Consider the following 21,781-nt stretch of genomic DNA (forward strand, 5'->3'; position numbering starts at 1 on the left):
AAAGAGAGAGACAGAGACAGACAGAGACAGAGGGCTTATCCAAACGGAGCGGGATAATCCACAATTTCCATATTCGGTTTGTCACCTGATAGTCCTCACTCTGCCTTTTAGTTCGCTCTTTCCCAATTAAAAAAAATGCTTTTTTGCACCCGCACACGCAGCGGTAAGACCCCTACATTCTTTTCTCTTTTTCCAAGCTCCGCCTCTAAAACCTACCACTATCAACCAATTGGTCAGCAAAAAAATTACGTATGCTCCTCTCCCCCTTTGCAATGAAGCACAATATGGCTGTAAAGGAGTTCTCGCCTCGGAAGGAAAGCCTGCTGGTTGGTTTCACGCCTGCCTTGTTTGTATTTGTGATATTATGCTTAAATGAATGTATGCTTTTCTGTCTTTATTGATATTTAAGGAGATACACATGCTGGCAATTGCACTTATTTCTCCAAAAAAGCAAGAAACGTGTCACACACCCCTCCTTCTCCCTTTCCTTCCCAGGAGAATGAAATTGACAAAGCTTTCCAGAGCAGGCTTGAAACCGACCAGAAGCCCTTTTCTAAGTTTGTATTTGCGATACTACACTTAAACAAATGTATGCTTTTCTGCCTTTATTGATATTTAAGGAGATACACACACTGGCAATTGCACTTATTTCTCCAAAAAGCAAGATACGTGTCACCCCCCCTCCTTCTCCCTTTCCTTCCCATGGAGAATGAAATTGACAAAGCTTTCCGGAGCAGGCTTGAAACCGACCAGAAGCCCTTTTCTAAGTTTGTATTTGCGATATTACACTTAAATGAATGTATGCTTTTCTGATTTGAAGCAAACCCCCCAGCAAGTAGAATGAAATTGACAAAGCTTTCCAGAGGCAGGCTGAAACCAACCACCCCCCCTTTCTCGCTTGCCGTGCATTGCAGGTCTCACCCAGAGTGGCTGCCCAGTTTGCAGGCTGGCAAAAAATAAAATGCATCTGTGCAGTAGTTGCAGACACCCCCCAACACCCCACCATTGCGATGATTGGTTCAATTTTCCCAGGCTTATTCTCGCACATGCGCAAAAGTGCAGATATGTGATTGGCTGGAATGAGGAGAAGGGGCAAGGGGAAACTCCCAAGAACCGCCCATCAGCTGTAAAGTCTGCAGTATTGCATCCTAACTCCTGAAGGCACAGCGGATGATTCCCAATTTTAAACAGCAAATCACATTTTTGCCGGTATTGCAAGGAGCGGATTTAACCCGCAAAAATGCATAACAGCGAGATGTCATTTGGACGACCGAAAAATAATGAACACGCATAGCAGGCGTGTCACACATTTTGCAGTCGTCTGGATGAGCTCAGAGACAGAGAATTGTAGGAAGAAGAAGATTTTAGTTTAATATGTTCAAATTGGTTTTAGATTTGTGGATTTTTATATGTATGTTTTTGTACCGATTTATGTGATTTTATTGTATATACTTTCTGTTGTACACCACCCAGAGAGCTATGCTAGTGGGGCGGTATAAAAATTTAACAAATAAATAAATAAATAAGGAAGAACTGGAAGGGATGATAGCCCTGAGAATATCAGTCTAACCAATCAGAGGCATGCTTAAGCCTGAGGAAAGTAACAAGAAGAGAATTCAAGCAGGGGCCATTTCAACTGACTAACTATATCTATTGCCCCTAATGGTCAATAGATTTCTAGCACACAGCGAGACAGTGCATTGACTGAAGTGAAACTTCCAACAGATGGAACAGCTTAGAATTCAGTTACATCTTAGTGGCAGTGTTTGACTTTGATCCCAGCTGCTCTTCTCCTATTTTCTCCATCACTCTCACAACATGGCAAATGTCAGGCCTTGGGAAAGCTCTGAAAGAGGCCACAGCTTAGGGCCTTTTTCTGTACCTGGTAAACAAGGATCACAGGAGCAAGAGACAGATGATGTGGTCAAAGTTGCTAGGAGTTGAATCTGAGACCTTTTGCATGCAAAGCATGTACTCTGCTACTGTGCCATGGCCCAGCTGCTGGAGGCTCTTTTTCACAATATACATATACACCAAAGATGCACATAAGTTGTAAATATATGAGAAAAGGGAAAGGAAGGAAAGAGGGCTAGGACTGAACTATTACAAACCAAGAGAAAATTATGGAGGGGATGGGCTTTGTGCATAATTATTTGAGGACTTCTGACACCACCCATTCCAAAATTGTTCACCATTCTACCCTTCTGTCACTGAAGGGACCATGTACACAAGCAAATACATCATGATAATTACTGCAGCACCTTGTGCTGCTTTCTTTACTTCCTTGATTTTGGCCTTTCATTGCTGGCATGACATTTAACACTAAACTTTTGCAAATAAAAACAATAGGATTGCCCAACCTTTCCCATGAAATGAACTGTTTAATCATTGATAAAAATGTGAGCGTCCTTTTACTTTTCCCTCCACCCCCTCCACCCCCACATAAAATTACATTGTAAGTGAGTCATGTCTTTGTTGGAAGCTGACTCTCAAACTAGTGATCTCATCAAAACCCAGCTTAGAAACAATTAATTTGTGGCAGAGGGCTTTTGCCCAAGCCGTCAGCTGTGTCATTCACCCATGTTGTTAATGAGAAATTAGTGTTCTCTTTTAAAAATTTAAAATGCTCTTGCAGACTGTGATGTAGCAATGGCTTCTTTTCTCTGTGAGCTTGATACAACAAATACTTACATTAGTCATGGGTGCATACTCCTATATAATAAAGGAGGCTCAGGTGCTTGTTGCTTAATATTGATGGAATTTTGGCATGGAATTGCAAATCAGTGAAAGCTTTTATGAGAGTCTGAAAAGCTGCAGTCTTTTCAAATATCACTCAAGTCATGAAGCTTACAGGAAATAAGTCTGTAGATAACAAAAGAGCAGACCAGCAGAAAGAAGAATGTGTTGGTTTGCAATTTGATTAATGGGATCCTTCCTACTTCTTCCCCTGTAGTAATGCAGTGGGTAGTGTACCATTACAACCTGAATCCCCCTTCTGGCAGTTCAACATTAGGTTCTATAATAACAGGAAACAAGCCATTTACAAAAGAAGATGCAGTAAGGCCAATCATACTTTGCACATTTTCTCATATACTTATCACATCAAAATGCAAAATGTCCTGAAAAAAATAAAGAATGAGCAAAAAATAAATGCCATTCATTTCATGGTGTCCAATGAATATGGAGGTGCCATTCATTCCTTTTGCAGTGCTTAGCTTTTGTGTCTAATTACTGTTTTGACACTCTGCAACCTATACTAGAAACTGTTTTTTTAAAGATAGGGCTATGTTCAAGCAAGAGGTTTTTCCTTTCCAGGTTTCTGATGCATCAGTTCCCTATGTCGTACACTGACCTGTGCATAGCATGCTGTAGTCTTGTGCAGATGGGGGTAAATTGGGGGCGGATCTGTATGAGTGGTACAGTCCATGTAAGAAAAATGATATGCAAAACCATGCAATTTAAGAGTACTGTTTTGAGGTCCCTCGGGGAGAGTTAATGCTTGTGGGACTGTAAGAGTTTCATAATGGGAAGAAATTCAACAGGAAAAGTACCTCCCATCAGAAAAACAAAAACAAAATATCAAAAGGTGTTATAGAAGATCAGCTATCATTGACTTGATTTTAACCAATAGACATTATATGGTGGATGAAGAGGTAGTTACAAGTACTCTGGAGGAAAGTGACCATGCTATACTTGAGTTCTTGATTTTAAAGGAAGCAAAAGCTGAGAGTATCCATATGCGTACCCTGAACTTGAGGAAAGCCAATTTTAATAAACTCAGAACAATGGTAAGTAAGGTTCTGCAGCAAGCGACCCTGATGAGAAAAGGAGTCCAAGATGGGTGGGAGTTTATAAAAGAGGAAATTCTAAAGGCACAAGGGCAAAAAATTCCATCAAGGAAAAAAGAGGAAAGACAGAAGAAGAAGCCAATGTGGCTTCACTGAAAGCTTACAGATGACCTGGAAACAAAAAAAGGACACATACAGGAGGTGGAAGGAAAGCCAGACTACAAAAGAAGAGTACAGACAGGTAGCACGGAATTTCAGGGATGGTGTTAGGAAGGCTAAAGATGAGAAAGAACTGAGGTTAGCAAGAGATGCCAAAAGCAAAAAAAAGCTTTCTTCAGGTACATCCATAGTAAAAGACAGAGAAAAGAAATGGTGGTACTGCTACTCAATGACGATGGCAAAATGATGACAGAAGTGACAGAAAAAGCAGAAGTACTCAATTCCTACTTTGGCTCAGTCTTCTTCCAAAAGAAGGTCTATGACCCTCCTGGGAAATGTGAAGTTGAAAGGGCAAGACTGCAGTTTGAGATTGATAGATGGTAAAGAAATCTTCATTTTGAATGAGTTCAAATCTCCAGGGCCCGATGAACTGCATCCTAGAGTGTTGAAGGAACTGGCTGAAGAACTCTCAGAACTACTGTCTAATATCTTTGTGAAATCATGGAGGATGGGTGAAGTGCTGGATGACTGGAGGTGGCCTAACATTGTCCCTATCTTCAGAAAAGGCAAAAAGGAGAAACCTGGGAACTACAGACCAGTCAGCCTGATGTCGATCCATGGGAAAATTCTGGAGCAGATTATAAAGTGGCCAGTCTGTAAGCACCTTGAAAACAATGCAGTGATTACTAGAAGCCAACATGGATTTATCAAGAACAAATCTTGCCAGACTAATGTTATCACATTTTTTGATCAGGTAACCTCCCTGGTAGACTGTGGGAATGCTGTGAACAAACTATATCTTGACTTCAGAAAAGTGTTTGACAAAGTGCTCCATTATATTCTGAATTATCAAGGTAGTTAAATGTGGGCTAGTTAGAACAACTATCAGGTGGATCCACGCAGTTGGCTACAGAATCGTATCCAAAGAGTGCTTGTCAATGGTTCCTTCTCAAACTGGGGGGAGGTGGGGTACCGCAGGGCTCGGTTCTGGGCCCAGTGTTCTTCAACATTTTCATTAATGACTTGGATGAGGAGGTGGAGGGAATACTTATCAAATTTGCAGGTGATACAAAATTGGGAGGGATAGCTAGCACCTTGGAAGACAGAAACAAAATTCAAAGGGACCTTGATGGGCTGGAGCATTGGGCTGAAAACAACAGAATGAAATTTAACAGGGATAAGTGCAATGTTCTACACCTAGGCCAAAGAAACCAAATGCACAGTTATAAGATGGGGGATACTTGGCTCAGCAATACGACATGTGAGAAGGATCTTAGGATTGTTGTTGATCACAAGCTGAATATAAGCCAACAGTATGATGTAGCTGCAAAAAAAGACAAATGCTATTTCAGGCTGCATTAATAGAAGTATAGTTTCCAAATTGTATGAAGTATTGGTTCCCCTCTGTTCTGCACTGATTAGGCCTCATCTTGAATACTGCGTGCAGTTCTGGTCTCCGCACTTCAACAAGGATGCAGATAAACTGGAATGGTTCAGAGGAGGACAACGAGGATGATCAGGGGACTAGAAAGAAAGCCCTATGAGAAGAGACTGAAACAACCGGGCCTGTTTAGCCTTGAGAAGACTGAGGGGATATATGATAGCACTGTTCAAGTACTTGAAAGGTTGTCATACAGAGGAAGATCAGGATCTCTTCTTGAGCGTCCCAGAGTGCCGGACACAGAAGAATGGGCTCAAGTTACAGGAAGCCAGATTTCAACTGAACATCAGGAAAAAAGTTCCTAACTGTTAGAGCTGTACAACAATGGGATCAATTACCTAAGGAGGTGGTGGGCTCTCCAACACTGGAGGAAATCAAGAGGGAGTTGGACAGCCACCTGTCAGGAAAGCTTTAATTTGGATTCCTGCATTGAGCAGGGGGTTGGACTCAGTGGCCTTATAGGCCCCTTCCAACTCTATGATTCTGTGATTCTATGATTCTATAAGAGTGGTTGTATTTTCAGAAAATGGCTCAACCCAATATGAACATTACTGTCTTCTAAAACACCTATTTGATATATCCCTTTTATTTTTCCCACAGATGAGTGTCACTCGTTTTTTAAAGAATTTCCATCCACCCAGCCCCATGCTGTGAGAAGCTGCCCTCTTGAAATTCTGTCTGTCATACTGCTGTTAAAAACACGAGTACACCAAGAAGAGCATAGTTTCTAGCACATCCAGTTTTGTTTAAAATCTTGAGATAGAATCATTGAAGATCCTTATGGTCCAAGATGGTCCCTGTAAGAGAAGTATTTAGTAACATCTAAAATCTGTTTGTCTGAGTTTTATAGTTTGACTGTCTGGCAAACGTATATAAATTGTATAGTCATCATTGAGTGTCAAGGAAAAAAGCTCAGTAGCTGTTGTTATGGATGGTGGTGGTCTGTATTGGAACTATAGTCAGTATGAGAAGTTAATGAGGACTACTCTCGTAGATGGAGGCATTCAATGGATTTCTCCCCTATCCCAATCAGATATTAGAGGGGTACTAACTCTTTTTTGCCTAGTTTTATTTTAAAATTAGAGTTGATTGTATTATTTATTTATACCCCGCCTTTCTTTTCATGATAGAAACCCAAGGTGGCTTACATATGGTTCCCAGGCGGTCTCCCATCCAGGCACTGACCAGACCTGACCCTGCTTAGCTTCAGCAGGATGCTGGCCTCATGTGCCTTCAGACCATAGCCTGGGACCAATTGCAGTAGGAACCAGAAATAACAAGGCAAGTCACAGATGTATGTGTTTTAAACTAGGGTCATCTTTTTAACTACACTCAAAACATTGTAAATCTAACTAAACTGCATAGAGGAATAAGACCATGTGTGGGAAATCCCATCAACCTAATTCAGACTCCTAGGCCTGTTCATGCCACCTGCCATACCTTTAAGGGGAGGAGGAAGGTCTCTCCAACCCACTCCGCCTCCAGCCACAAAACCTTGAGTGAGTGGCACAGGTTAACTTCGGTAGTGGTCCATACCCCACTCCATGGGTCTCTCAGCCCTGTGTGCAAATCTCTGGAATCACCATTCACCTTAAATTGCCACAGGGTACTCATTATTCATCTCTAGCACCTCACTCTCTCCTGTCCCAACCAGCTATTAGTGGGATACTGACTCTTCTCTGCTGATTGTAATGTTCCAAGTGAAAGACCACAAGGGAAGCTCCAGTGTCTGAAAATACCTTGTTGGATTGATTGAGACAGCAAAAGAGACTCCAACATTTTCAAAATAGCTTCATACCTGGCATGCCTTATTTCACGATTAGCCACAAGTGGAAGTTCCTCATGTCTCTAAAGCTATAAGGTGGCCATACCCCCCCTTTACTTGGGTAAACTAGATAACTGGTTGTGATGCATTAGAGAGGAATATGGGACACAGTACACCAGCTTGAGAACATGGTAGGAAGGAAGATATTTCAAACTAATGGCCTTAGAGTGTTATATCATACTCTGCCAGAGGGAATATGCAAACTGTTTTCCACAGTGACATATAAAAATTTAAATTTGGCACATCATCTCAGAATGGCAAAACATTCTTAAAACATATATACACAAGAGTTAAAATGCAAATATAAGACAGGTAACTGTTAGTTTTTTAAAAGCAACAAAGGGCTGTATGACACATTAAAGACTAACATATTTATTATGGCCAAAGCTTTCAGGAACTAGAATCCACTTTATTAATTACAAATTATTTGGGGTGAAAAAGATGTAGCACAATTTCACTTAGCTGAGTTTGTATGTAAACAGAGCTGGAAGTCTGCTGACAATTGGGCTATGCATTATGTGCATGTGGTTTAAAGCATTTGCATTTTATTTAAAAATTCTATTTTCACCTGTTTCACCAGCATGCCTGGGGCCAGCCCTGAGGGGGAGGGGTGCCCTTTTGGCCTGATATTTAAACCTCAGACCACTTGTCCAGCATATTCTTATGCTACAGGGAAAATGACACAATGGTTATGAAAAGAGGTAGAAGAGTAAAAAAGAAGACAGAATACTTAGGCTTTAGACAAAGAGGAAGACATAAAAAGTAAATGCCCTTTATCACTTTTAAAGTGTGAAATGTACATTTGTTATGATTCTCCCCTCTGCCCCTTCTGGTTAATGGAGTGGAGAGGAAACACTTGAGGCCATGTTCCTTACAACAATCACTATATTACATTTCCACTTGACAAAACAGATTTCTGGAAGAATAAAGGAGGTTAGAAAAGAGAACCTTTCCTACCTATTTCTAGAATCTATTCTTATATTCTATCATTTAACAATCTACTGGTGTAATACAATTAACGGAGTTTTGAAAATATTTGACAAAACCACTTGCAGGCAAATCCCTTTGGTGAAATAAAGAATTGCTAATTGGTGGGCATATAGTGGGCATATAGTACAGAAACTGAACATTAGATCCATGCAAATACTAAAGTCTGCCTTTTTTTGCTCAGAAGGATTCCTAAACAAGGCACGGAAGTTTACTTAAAGAAAATGAGGAACTAATGGCTTGATTTGGGTGTAACATTAAACTACAGTTTAGCATCATGTGCATGAGTTTTGTCCTTACGCATGTCCCCTCCTCCTCTAGCACAGATGCAAAGAGGAGATCATAAACTTTTGCTTCCATTTTCAATTAACTATAGTTAGGTGTCACGTCCAAACACTAAACTATGGTTAATCTTAGCTACGGTTTACGGCAACGACATAGCTGCAGTATAAAGTTGGCTTGTTTCACAATCAATCATAGATAAGATTAATGTCATAACCCCAGAATCCAGCAATTATGAAGGTTCAGAGTTAGAGGCTACAGTCTCCAGGTATGGAGTCAGAACTGGCTTAGGGCCTGTTCCTGGATATTGGGAAACCACTGATCCTGTGGCTGACAGACAGGAGTCCATAGAACAACCTCCCACATCAGCAAGGTCTGTAGGGCCAGAGCCAGGACCCTCACATGCACCTTTCCCTGAGCTTGAACGACCCCGTGCTTCCCATAGAATCTCACTGGTCCAGCGGTGCAGAGAGTGCACAAGGAGGAAGGCTGAAGAACAGACAGTGCCCATTTTCATACAGTAGAATGTGAATGCTTCCCTGTTTGAGTAAGCCAGATTGAATACATTGGGACTTGCTTCTGAGTAAACCAACATAGGACTGCACTATAAATATATTTGCAGGTTGTGTAAATAATAAACATCTTTGACAGTCATGCTTATAAAAATATTTCTTCATACTATGTCCCATTAAGTATCAGATTTCACACTATGGTTGTACATGATTATTTCCTCTACATTTTAAGTGTGCCCTTCTTCCATAGGATGATCATGGTTCCCCTCTGTTGTTTTCATCCTGAGGGGCAGATTAGGCTGAGAGATGGTGAGTAGCCCGTGGTCACCCAGTAAACTTTATAGCTCATTTCCATTTTAAAAAGAGTACAATGAAGGTGTCTGCCTAATGTCAATAGGCAGAGAGTTCCAAAGCATAGGTGCTGCCACACTAAAACTCTGATTTCATACAAGAGCCGAACAAGTACAATGTGCCCCCCTTAACATGGAAAGCACACCTTGAACTTGGCCTGGTAGCAGGGTAAACAGCAAGGGGTAGAGAATCTTCATACTCTTACTCATTTCTCAGACCTCTTTCTGAAGTGAAGGGTCAAATCTAGAGATGTAAAATTACTGGAAATTTTGAAGCCATGGAAAAAACACATTTTTTCAGTTTTTCCCTCCAGAACTTTTTTTGGAAAAATTGAAAAAGTGCAATATTAGCACTTTTTACAGATTGAAAGTCACTTTGTTACTTCAGGAACATAAAATGTAATTATGTACATTTATGTACATAGGGGCATCCATCTTTACTCCTGAGTGCTCCCATCTAACATCTCCACAACACTAGGTTCCTTTCTTCGTACAATGGCCTTCTGGCCTGAGGGCACTTAAACCCTTCTTGCCAGAAGCAAGTAGGCTAGATTAAATGTTTCCTACCCAGGTTCCATTTTTTAGCTAAGATTTTTATCTTAATTTCCAATCAGGGAAATGTTTTTGTTTGAATTGTATGCTCCAAGCAACTGTGATTGATGCTTAATGTATCATGCTTTGTGACATCACTAAGACCTGTCCCATGACATCACTAGGGCCCACTCCTGAAATCTCAAGGTTTGGGATGCTTCTGACCTGTCAACCTTAGTCCAGAGGGATTTTGTTATTAGTGACTTAATTTGGTATTGAAACGATGTTCCTCCAGGACTGAAAAACAGCACGAATTAAGCCCATATGTAGTTTGAGAAAAATCATAAAGAGAGATATTGTGTGTGTGTGTGCGTGCGTGCGTGCGTGTGTGCGTGTCCAGCTTCAACTGCAAAGCCTTGTGGGGAGGGGAAGAGAAAATCTCCTTTGCAGACTGGTAAAGCTACAAAATACAAAAATACTACAAAATATAAAAATGAAATAACAAATATTTTATTTTCAGTCCTATCTAATCCCAGAACAATTATTCTGTGATCTAAATTCTGGTTTTAGAGGATTCCGAGTTTTTAGTTTTTATTCTGTGCTCTGCAGTTTTTTAAATACCTTCTTAAAGTTACTGCAATCAAAAACAAAAATAATCCCCAAATATATTTTTATAATACCAGAACAATTGTGTTTCTAACCAATTTTTCTACATTTTAAAATTAGAGTTTTAGAGATTATTATCATTATACTTTTAATTTATGCATTTACTGGTGGGTGGGCAGGCTAATAAGGATTTTCTGTATGCTAGTAACTTGTGTAAATGCATTTGCAAGGCGGTATTCACTCCATTTTTGTTTTTGCTTTAGTCTGAACCACTTTAGTCTCAATCCAAATGTCATGGTTTTTACAATTATTAAATATTAGACAGGTGCCATCTCTGTATCTTTTCGGCACCTACTAAAGATCTTCCACTTTCAACAAGCCTTTTAAGTAGAAGACCTTATCCAAGTCTGCATCCATGTTGAAATTGTTTAAGGTGTTTTTAAAGCTGTTTTTTAAAGATGCTTTTAAAGATGTTTTGCTTTAATATGTTTTTAAAGATGTTTTGTTTTAATATGTTTTTAAATATGTTCTGTTTTAATATGATTTAAAGTCTTTTGTTTTTAAGATGTCTTAGAGTGCTTTTAGTGCTTTTGTTTGCTGCCCTGGCACATTATGGGAGGAAAGGCATATCTAAATTGAATAAATAAATATTTTATTTTATTTATGTTTAGCAGTTCCTTCACCAAAAGGTTCCAGGGAGAGAATACATAAATAAATAAAATGATAGTAACTCTAAAATACTATTGCAATGAAATATTTAAAGATCACTTCACAGAAGCAGGTGGCTGCCTTTCAAATTAAACCACTCCTACACACAACCACACCCTCTCCCCCAGGCCAGGGCAAAAGTTAATGTCAGTTTTCTACCTAGTAAATGGTCACATGGCTCAACCCTAAGGTTATCTCACTGCAATTAAAAGCTGAGTTTCTGAGAGGCTCTGTGCCACAAATTTTCTGCATCTACTGCAACCTGTATATGCTTTGCCAAACTGTTGCTGGCTTCCAGTCTCCCATATCTTTTTTTTTCATTGAATCTCTACACTACTGCATGACAAGAATGATTTGCAGACTGTCTCAAAGTATTTCACCTTCCTATATAATATTTCATCTCTACATCAGAGTTTTAACTAAGTTATAGGTCAATCCTGTACAAGTATACTCAAAGGTATGCCCCACTGCGTTCAGTATGCTTTCATTGTGCTTATTTCCTTATATGTCTGATTTATGTTTTATTTGATTCCTCCAAATCTTTCTTTTAAGGTTGCTGTTTCAGTTTGGGCTATCCAAAAATGCTGGTCTGCCAATAATAATCTATTTACAATATGTAGACATAATATTTTTGTTGGGGGGATTGTGAAGCCCCCCTGGATCAAATAAGGAAGGTATGCTAAGGCCACAACATTTCAATATGTTCCTGTTAAGCAGGCGCCTCTTTTTGTCTAATCATACATAACTAATAGATATTTATCTATCCTTGTGTTAAGCCCAGCTAGTTTATTATCTCTCAAGACAGCCTTTCCCAATCTTGGATCTCCAGATGTTGTTCAATTTCAACTCCCATCATCCCCAGCCAGCATAGATAATGGTTAGAGATGATATTAGAGTTGAATAATATTCGGAGGGTCAAGGTTAAAAGTCACACTCAGATGGGTCTTAGAATTAAAAGCACCTTCATTCAAAAACATCAGCTCCTGGATTTGCATTAACCAGTGTTTTTTAATATTACATTATACAAAATGTATGGGGCAGGAAATACTACTCTCGAATCACAAACTTTGAAAAAGATGGGAGGTTGAAGGAAAGAATAGCAATGTATTACTGCTTCTTCAAGTTTGCCCTCTTCCTCCCCTTTCTTGGTCTTTTATGGACTCTTTTTCTTTTTAAGGTAAGAAGTCTGCTAGGGCACTGACACATTTGGATTTAAAAAAAAATGTATAGCCAACTATAAGATCAGAACCTTCTCATTGATAGGAAAGCTCAGATTCAGACTTTTGACTTTTGACTTGTATCCCTGTTAGAGTTACAGTACAGTACAGTACAGTACAGTTCAATACTGAGGGAACAAATGAACAGAGTGGGAAAGACCTGTGCCACAAATTACATCATTTCTCTCTTTAGAAGGGCTGAAGTGGGAAGAGCTGAAGTCTTGGCAGAAGGAATAACAAACCTAGTGACATGATCTGGATTTAGCTTGTTAGTGAACCTGGCATTAGACTAGGAGCCAAATTTACTGAAAATCTGGGCCTAAAATTATGAGAAGCCTGCTGAGAAATTTTCCTGGACTTTTCCAAGAATTCTGTGAAATAAGAGCAGCAGCCAGAGTTCCATTTTTGCTTCCATTGTGCCAAATTTACTAATTTATAGAGTTGACAAAAAGTCTCCTAAAAAAAAGAATTAAAAAGGTAGGAATACACCTTGTCATGACGGTAAGCCCCCTCCCCTTGACATGATGTTTGGTTGTTGAATCATGTCCCCACTCCCGTTGAACTGAAATGGCCACAACATGGAACTGAAATGGAAGTGGAGCTGAAACAACCATCCCCAGTTTGCTACCTGGGAATTAGGGACGGCTGTTTCAGCCCATCACTAATTTGTTCAGGAAAATACAGAGGAACATATATCTGAAACTTTGCTTCTTTTTGAAGTCCTCAGAGCCTGAGCCTCGACTTCTCTTATAGCAGAGAAAGATGGCAGATGAGATGGGTCCATCTTGCCGTTTAGGGACAAGAGCCTAGGTCATCACAGTTAATATTGCAAGTTATGTGTTTTGTTTTTGGTTGTATCAATAATAATAATAATAAAAATAAAATATTGTTATCCATCTCTCAACTGAAATATGGGTTCCGAGGCTGATTACATAAATTTTAAACTACAAAGCGTACATAAAACCATACAGAGTTTTAAAAATACAAAATCATACAAAAACCCCATACATAAACAAATCCATACAATCCTTAAAAACATCTGTATAATGGCATAAAGAGTAGAAATTTAACCAAATGCTTGCATAAAAAGCAGCCATCTAAAAATGGGAAGAGAGGGGTCTGATCTTACTTCATAAGGGAGGGCATTTCATAGTCCAGGGGCCACAACAAAGAAGGCTCTGTTGTGAGTATTTGCCAATCAGGTTTCAGATATAGTAGACCAGCCTTTCCCAACCAGTGTGCCTCCAGATGTTGCTGGACTACAATTCCCATCTTTCCTGTCCATTAGCAATGCTGGCTGAGGCTGATGGGAGTTGTGGTCCAACAACATCTGGAGGCACAGTGGTTGGGAAAGGCTGTAGTAGATGCAACAGGGCCTCTTCCCTGACTCTCATGTGAAGGGCATGACTACTGAGGGGAATATGGGCAGACAGATACCTAGATCCCAAACTGTTTAGGGCTTTAAAGGTGAAAGCTAGCACCTTGAACGCAGAAGCAAACTGGGAGCCAATGTAGCTCTTTTAGCACAGGCATAATGTGCTAAAAGTGGCTCTTTCTAGTTAACATCCTGGCAGCCACATTTTGACCCACCTTAATCTTCCAAGTAGTTTTCAAAGGCAGCCCCACATAGAGTGCATTACAGTAATCCAAACATGAGTGACTGGCATGGGTGACAGTGGTTAGATCTGAGCGTCCAAGATAGAGCTTCAGCTGGTGCAACAGCTGAAGCTAAATGAAAGCCTACCTGGCCACTGCCACTCCCCAAGGTTCTCACAGCAAGGCCAGATCCAAGAGGTAGCCCAGACTGTGGACCAGCTCCATCATGGGGAGTACAACATCATCCAGAGTGGGTCAACAACCCAAATCTTAATTAGCATTTCTGCTTCAACACCTCTGACTTGTCTGGATTTATTTTCAGGTTGCTCACCCACATCCAGCCCATTACGGGCTGCAGCCCCCAATTCAGCACCTGATTGCATCCTTGGGATTTGATGTGACCAATATGTAGAGCTTGGTATCATCAGCATAATGCTGGCAGCCCAGTCCACATCATTAGATGATCTCTCCAACTAGTTTCATGTAGATGTTAAATAGCATGGGTAAAAAATGGAGCCTTGTGGAACCCCAAAGTCCAAATGGTTGAACCACAGTCCCCCAGCACTATCTTCTGGACATGACCCTTGGGGTAAGACTGGAACCAGTCAATGGCAGTTTTTCCCAGCCCCAATCATCTAAAGCAGTCCAGAAGAATGCCGTGATCAATGATATCAAAAGCTGCTGAGAGGTCCAGCAGAACCAACAGGGACGCACTACCCCTGTCCAGTTCCCAGTGTAGGTTGTCTACCAAGGCAACTAAAAAGGTTTCAATGCCATGACCTGGGCAAAAACCAGACTGACATGGGTCAAGATAATCCATTTCATAAAAAATCTGCTACAGTTGGGATGCCACCATGTGCTCAATAGATTTGCTCAAGAAGGGGAGATTAGAGACAGTGGTAGCTGTTAAGCTGCAGTGCATCCAAGGAGGGTTTTTTCAGTAGTGATCACGCTATTCCTTCTTTAATGACACTGGCAACCCTCCTTCCCGTAAAGACACATTTATGATGTTACTAATCCATTCCCTCAACCCATTCTTGGCAGATTTTACTAACCATGAAGGGCATGGATCCAGAGCACATGTGGTACACTGGAGAGGATCTTGCCACATCCTCAGTTTGTACAAACTGAAAGGAATCCATAACAATAGGACAATCCAGCTTCCGAGACAACTCAGTAGGTACTGTCATGACTCTCGAGTCAAAATTTAACTTGATTTGAGTGATTTTTATCTGCAAAGAACTATGCAAATTGGTCACAGCGAACAACCGAGGGCTCTGACCCTTCCTCCTGAAGCTTTTGATGTAGAAGGCCTCTCACCGCTTAGAAAAGTTCTGCTGGCCAGTTCCCTGCAGATATGAAGGTGGCAGAGAATAATCTCTTATTCTCTGCCATCACTGCCACAGAGTAGACTCTAAAATAAGTTCTAGCCTTTTTTCTGGTCATATTTGTTGTTGGTCTTCCTCCAGCATCGTTCTAATAATCTCTTGAGCTGCTTCAGTGCTCATAGCTCCAGGAAGAAGAATGATCTCTGCAGCTCCAAGGAGGACATTTGGGAGCCATCATATCAACTGTCCAAGCAGCTTCCCTATCCCAGAGGGCTACTAAAGCATCAACAGAATTGCTGGAATTTGCCACTGAAAACTCCCCTAAAGCCCTCAAAAATCCATCCGGATTCATCAGCATTCTAATTGGTCTTCTGCCCCAGCGAATAGAATGGAACAGTGGTCAATGGAACCCTAATCAGACAGTGATCTGACTGTGACAAGGGAGTTATAAAGATCTCCCCCACTCCCAGATCACATAGCTACTGACCAGCAAACACCAAGTGTAGAGTGTGCCCTGCTTCCTCCCACCACACCTTACTTTGTGCAACAGCGCCACCAACAGTCACCAGAATGCATTATACCACCTTTATCTGATGCTGTTGAACATCTGAACTTGTCCTCTAGTACTCTTCTACCAGAAAGATTGATTATCACTCACTGCTTACTACCAGGCTGTGCAGCCCAGAAGGAAGAGGCTTGTCAAATTTCAGATTCAGTCATAGGGCTCATGTACACAGTGATTTAGTGTGTGTTTGGTGCTACCAGAGCTTGGAAAAGTTACTTTTTTGAACTACAACTCCCATCAGCCCCAGCCAGCATGGCCAATGGATTCGGCTGATGGGAGTTGTAGTTCAAAAAAGTAACTTTTCCAAGCTCTGGGTGCTACTCATATCTCTTTTTAATTTGCATGGTTCACATGACGTTGCTGGTAAACAGAAGCTATCACAGAGTTTCCCCCCTGTAAATCTGAACTAACCCAATCCACTGATAATACAAAAAGTTTAGAACAATGTGGCTCTACTCTGCTCCACACATCTTTGAAGACAGTTGGCTTTGAAGGTTTTTAGTGGGCGGGTGAATCATCACTTTCAGCTCTTTCTCTTTCTCCACCCACTAACTCTTCCATGAGTTCCATTTTGTTTCTGGTGGTTTATCTAGCAACGTCTGACTGCCCTATCCTCCCCCTTTACCATTTGTTGCAGCCTTCCCTTCTTTCCTCCCTGTCTCCTCGAGCAAACTTCACTTCTTGTAACAAGCAATGGGAATTGCCATTGGATTTTATCATTCTTTCTCATATTCTCAATCTTTGCAGAGAATTTTGGAATTCTGAAGTAACATCTCTCTGCACCTGGTTTCCTATTTTTTTCTTAAAAAAATCTAAGTGGATTTTAAAAAAAGTTGCCTCAAAAATATAGATATTAAAATCAATATTTTAAAGAAAAGATCAATATCAATATTTTCTTTAAAATATCAATATATTTGTTTTTCCAGCAGGGAAGAATTAACTCAGAAAAAGCAAGGGGCAGCAGAGAAAGGGGGGGCAGATAACCCCACTTCTTTTCAACTGCAAAACTTCAGGAAATGGTGGGGGCAGGAGGGAGTGTAAATACTGCACAGGTCAAAAATATTTGCACAAGCCCAGTAACTGAGCAACAGGAGGGAGTAAAAATGTAAAAGTAGAGGGTGGGGCCACAAGGAAACAGTGACACTAATCCTTTCCAGAGGAACGCCTACTTGTGTGCTTGAAAACAAAGGATTGGAAGCTACCATTGGGCGTGAAGCATGGACCTTAAAAATCTATTAAGATGGTAAAAGCAGTGTATTTGCTATGAAGGAATGATCCCATGTGGATAAGCCTAGTTCTGGCTCCAGCTCAGGCTTTGCCTTCATCCCTGCCTGTACTTCAGCCTCCAACTCTGACCTCAACTTCCTCTCTGCCTTGTTGCTCCTTAGCTTGCTATGTGTCTTATGAAGCAACAAGGAGAACATGTGGACATTGGGGAGCTGGCTGCTGCCACCCTGAGCTTATTTGCATCCAGTCAGGCTGGCTGAGGCACCACATTTGTCTCCCCACATTGTCCTAACCACATTTGTCTCCCCACAATGTGATCTCTCAGAGTTACATTGCATCTTAGCAGCAGTTTCCCCAAATGATGATTTAGTGCAGGATTGGGAACCTGTGGCCATCTAGATGTTGTTGGACTCCCTCACTCATCAGCCCAAGCCAGTACGGACAGTGGTCAGGGATGCTAGGAGTCATCGTCCAAAAACATCTGGAGGGCCACGTGTTCCAGATGCCTGATTTAGTGCTGTATCATTAAACCAGGAGTGGGGAGAAGGCCAACAATAGATGGCTTCTATGCATGTAGTGGGGGGGAGAAAGGGTCAAGCACCTGTGCTGATTCTTGTTCTGCTATTTGGGGTGTATCCACTCTTCCAGAGACCCTCTGAGAAGAGTTCCCCCCCCAAAAAAGAGGCTTTTGTTAGGAACCGACATGCTTGGGGGTCCTTGGTGGGGGGAAGAGCCTGAGTGACATTTGCATCGTGAAGCGGCAGCCCCAGATGGGGCAGAGGAGAGCCTGCCCCCTGTTCCACCAGCCAGAGTGCCTCCCACAGGCACAGCCACCTCTCCCCAACAGAAACTCGCTCTTGACCTTACATGGGAGGGGCTGCCTCCTCCGTGCCCCCATTACATCACAACAGATCCCCTTTCTTTGGAATGCCCCCTCTAATTTCTGTGCACATCTCCCCCAAGCCCCCAATAGCCCCCCATGGACAGAGCTCCACTGTGAACCCTGCCCCCTTCCTCACCTGCACCCCTTCCAGGCTCAACCAGCTCCTTCCTTATCCTTCTGCCATAAAAGCTCACCATCTGGAATGCCCCCTCTTTGCCAACCCTGCCACCTCCCCATGACTCTCACTCCTTTGCACACAGGGAAACAGCTGAAAAAGATGATTCATCCACCCACTAAAAAACATTGAAGCAAAGCACCTACAAGAAGGAGCCAAGCACAGTTGACACAGTATTTCATTCCCTTTCGTATTATCAGTGGATTGGGGTAATACAGATTTACTGGCTTTTGTTTGCCAGTAACGTCATGTGAAACATGCAAATCAAAAGGGGATGTGAGTAGCACCAAACACACACTAAATCACCATGTAGATGAGCCCTTGGACTAGATGTGATGGGGATTGGTACTCTTCCTAAGTGGTTTATGAGGCATATTGAATCAGTGTTCAGGGATTGTCAGACATACTAAGTCAGTCTCCCATTTTGAAGCACCTTATCTTAAGGTCTACATTTAATTCCTCATTTATTTGGATTTTTCTCCCTCTGATGATTGCTGACCAAAGAGATTGCAACATCCTAGTGGTTTTTGTGCATGTGGAACCTGGAATCACCCAACCTGGAATAATTTTACCTTTCATTTCCTTTTCTTACACACCAGACAATTATCCATGCTCTCTTTATTAAGTCAGTTTGTTTAGTGTGAGAGCTCACAAGGGAAGATGTCTGTTTTATGTATGGTTTTAATTATGTATGGACAGCAGGGAGTAAAAAAAAAAAGATTGTGATGTACTAAAAAAAGCATTCAACATCCATTAGTCAGTATTTGCAGAAAATACTTTCAAATCAGAAGACAGATTACAAAAAAAGGAAAAGTATTTTGATGAGCCATAAATCATGTGGAAGGAAAAATATTTTTAACAAAATATATAACTATATTTGTATGCATGCATGCATGGCCATCATACTAACTAATTAGACAAGACAGTCACCCTATGCAGATGTTTATTTATTTTACTTTATTTTTAACCATCTATCAATTAAGGTCCAAGGAGGTTCACAATATAGGCATTAACACCACAAAATTAAAACCATTTCTTGTAATCCCCTTAGAATGTCTTGTAAAGTGTTTAGAGGTTTTATTACAATCAAGCGGTATATACATTTTGTTAAAAAAATACAATTCAATGTAAATATAATTAAAACCATAATTAAAACCAAATCATATCACTACCAAGGCTCACAATTACAAACTGGCAAATCAGTGTTCCCTAAACGCCTGGATGGACAGGTTAATTTTTAAGTGGTGTCAGAAACCAGGTAACAATGACACTGCACATATCTCCAAAGACAGAGACTTTCATGAATGAGACCCTATCCTGAATCACCACACCATAGGCAACACCCATCCATAGAACTATGAGAAAGGCCTATCCTGATGATCTCAAGGCCTGAGAAGGATAATATAGGGAACACGTGAACATTGTACATTAGATGTGACCAGCACATGGAGGGGGATCATAGTGGCAGACCACACACAAACCACAGCATGTTGATCAGACCTTGTATACACACCTAAGCACACACATACAAATGTGACTCCTGCATGTGTGATCTAGGGCCCTTCATTTTCCAGGGTCTCAGAATGTATACAGGAAGAACTTATGCATTTCAGGTGTATGCATGTAGGCTCTATACACAACGACCAGATCAAAATATGGACATTACATTTGTAGTCTTTTGCTACCATTCCACTATCCCCTCCACACATTGATCATACTAAGTATTGAACATCTGTGTAGTGCTAGTGTTTGATCACAAGAACTGTTAGCCACTAGTAGCTGTCCATGACCTATTTTTAAACTTCTCTCTAAAAGAAATGGACCTGGCCTAGCCACAGTTATCTATGCAATGATAACATCCAGAATGCTTTACTGCAATGTATTGCACATCAGGATGCTTTTGAATACTTGAACATTTCAGCCAGTACAAACATATGTTGGCTAGATCATTGACTGGAACTAGTGTAACATCAATGACATTATGTGTCTGGAAGTGTATAGAAATCAAGCAATGATCCCTCCAAAGCCCTCTTGAAGCTTGTAATGCCATAGTAAAGAGCTGTTTACCAGTTAGCTTAAGACTATGAAGCTGTGATCTGTCTCACAGGAGGTCACACATCCTTTCCCTAGTAAGTCATTTCCCACAAGACTGAAGCAGATGAATCATGTGCTCATGTGAGAGGTATCCTTCGAAGTAGACAGGAGATAGTAAGCAGCACCTGATCATGTTGTGTCTAGATCAAGCCACATCTAGTAAAAAAAAGTCAGGAGTCTTCCTGTGAAGTCCTACAAAGGGAGGTCAGCTGACCTGCACCAGATGTGGCGTTGGTCAACTGACCTGCTCACCGCTTGCTGGCTACAAGGACACAGCACAAAAGAGGAGTTTAAGGGAGTTCCACAGGTCCACAGATCTATAGACACCAACCTACACACATCAGTGACATAAACTCTGTGAAGGTCTAGGAAAGGCAGCTAGAATGGCTCACCTGAGGCCCTCCTCCAAGCCAGGGAGGGGAGACCTCTCCCCTCTCCACCAACTGAGATGGGTTATGTAGTCTTTGCTGTGAAGGGTTCTATGTATTATGCTAACAGTCTGGTATCTAAATGAAAGCCACATTAAATAGCACAGCTGGTGTCAAACCTTTTGGCGTATCTGACTTCATCATAAAAGAACATCTGCCCCCTCCCTGAGGCATACACAAGGGAATGACAGAATAACTAGCCTTCTGGAATATTTTTAATCAGGGTTAAAGGAGCTCCTCTGGCTTCCTGTGTGCTTCTAGGCACAGAACAAAGTGCTGGGGTTGACCTTGAAGCCCCTTTCTTGCCTGGGATGTGGGTGTCAAAAGGTCTTTCTGCACATATATAAACTTGCCTGAATGTTGGGATCTTCTTTGTACATAAGTCTTTAAGGGCCCCATCTTTGCAGTGTAGATGGGTGGCCTTCTCTGTAATGGCATCTCAGCTATGGAACTTTTCTAGGGATGTTGCCCTGGTGCTAGTACTGCTATGCTTTAGGTGCCAGTTCAAAACAATTTTATTTCCCTACATTTAGTTTTAACTCAGATCACATTCACAAGATACATTTAAAGCACTATTATTCCACTTTAGACAGTCATGGCTTTCCTCAAAGAATCCTGGGAAGTATAATTTGTGAAGGGTGCTGAGAGTTGTTAGGGAACCCCTGTTCCCTTTCATAGAGCTACAATTCCCAGAGTTCTTTGAGAAGAGGGACTGTTAAACCTCTCAGGGAGCTGTAGCTCTGTGAGAAGAATAGGAATATCCTAACAATTCTCAGCACCCTTTTCAAACTATAGTTCCCAGGATTCTTTGGGGGAAGACATGGCTGTTTAAAGTAGAACAATAGCTCTTTTAATGTACTGTGTGAATGTGGCCTCAGTTTTGATTTATTTTAACTGTTGATTGTTATTTTGGCTTATATTTATGATGTCCTCTATTTTGTATAAGGATTTTAGGTTCTGTTAATGTCTATATCTGCTGCCTTCAGGATTTGTATCAAACTGAACGGTGGAATAAAGGCTCAATAAATAGATAAATATATGGAAATGCTTTCCTATAGGTTTTCAGTACAAAATGGGGC

This window comes from Rhineura floridana, chromosome 5 (genome assembly GCF_030035675.1).
Source record: "Rhineura floridana isolate rRhiFlo1 chromosome 5, rRhiFlo1.hap2, whole genome shotgun sequence".
Lineage (NCBI taxonomy): Eukaryota > Metazoa > Chordata > Lepidosauria > Squamata > Rhineuridae > Rhineura > Rhineura floridana.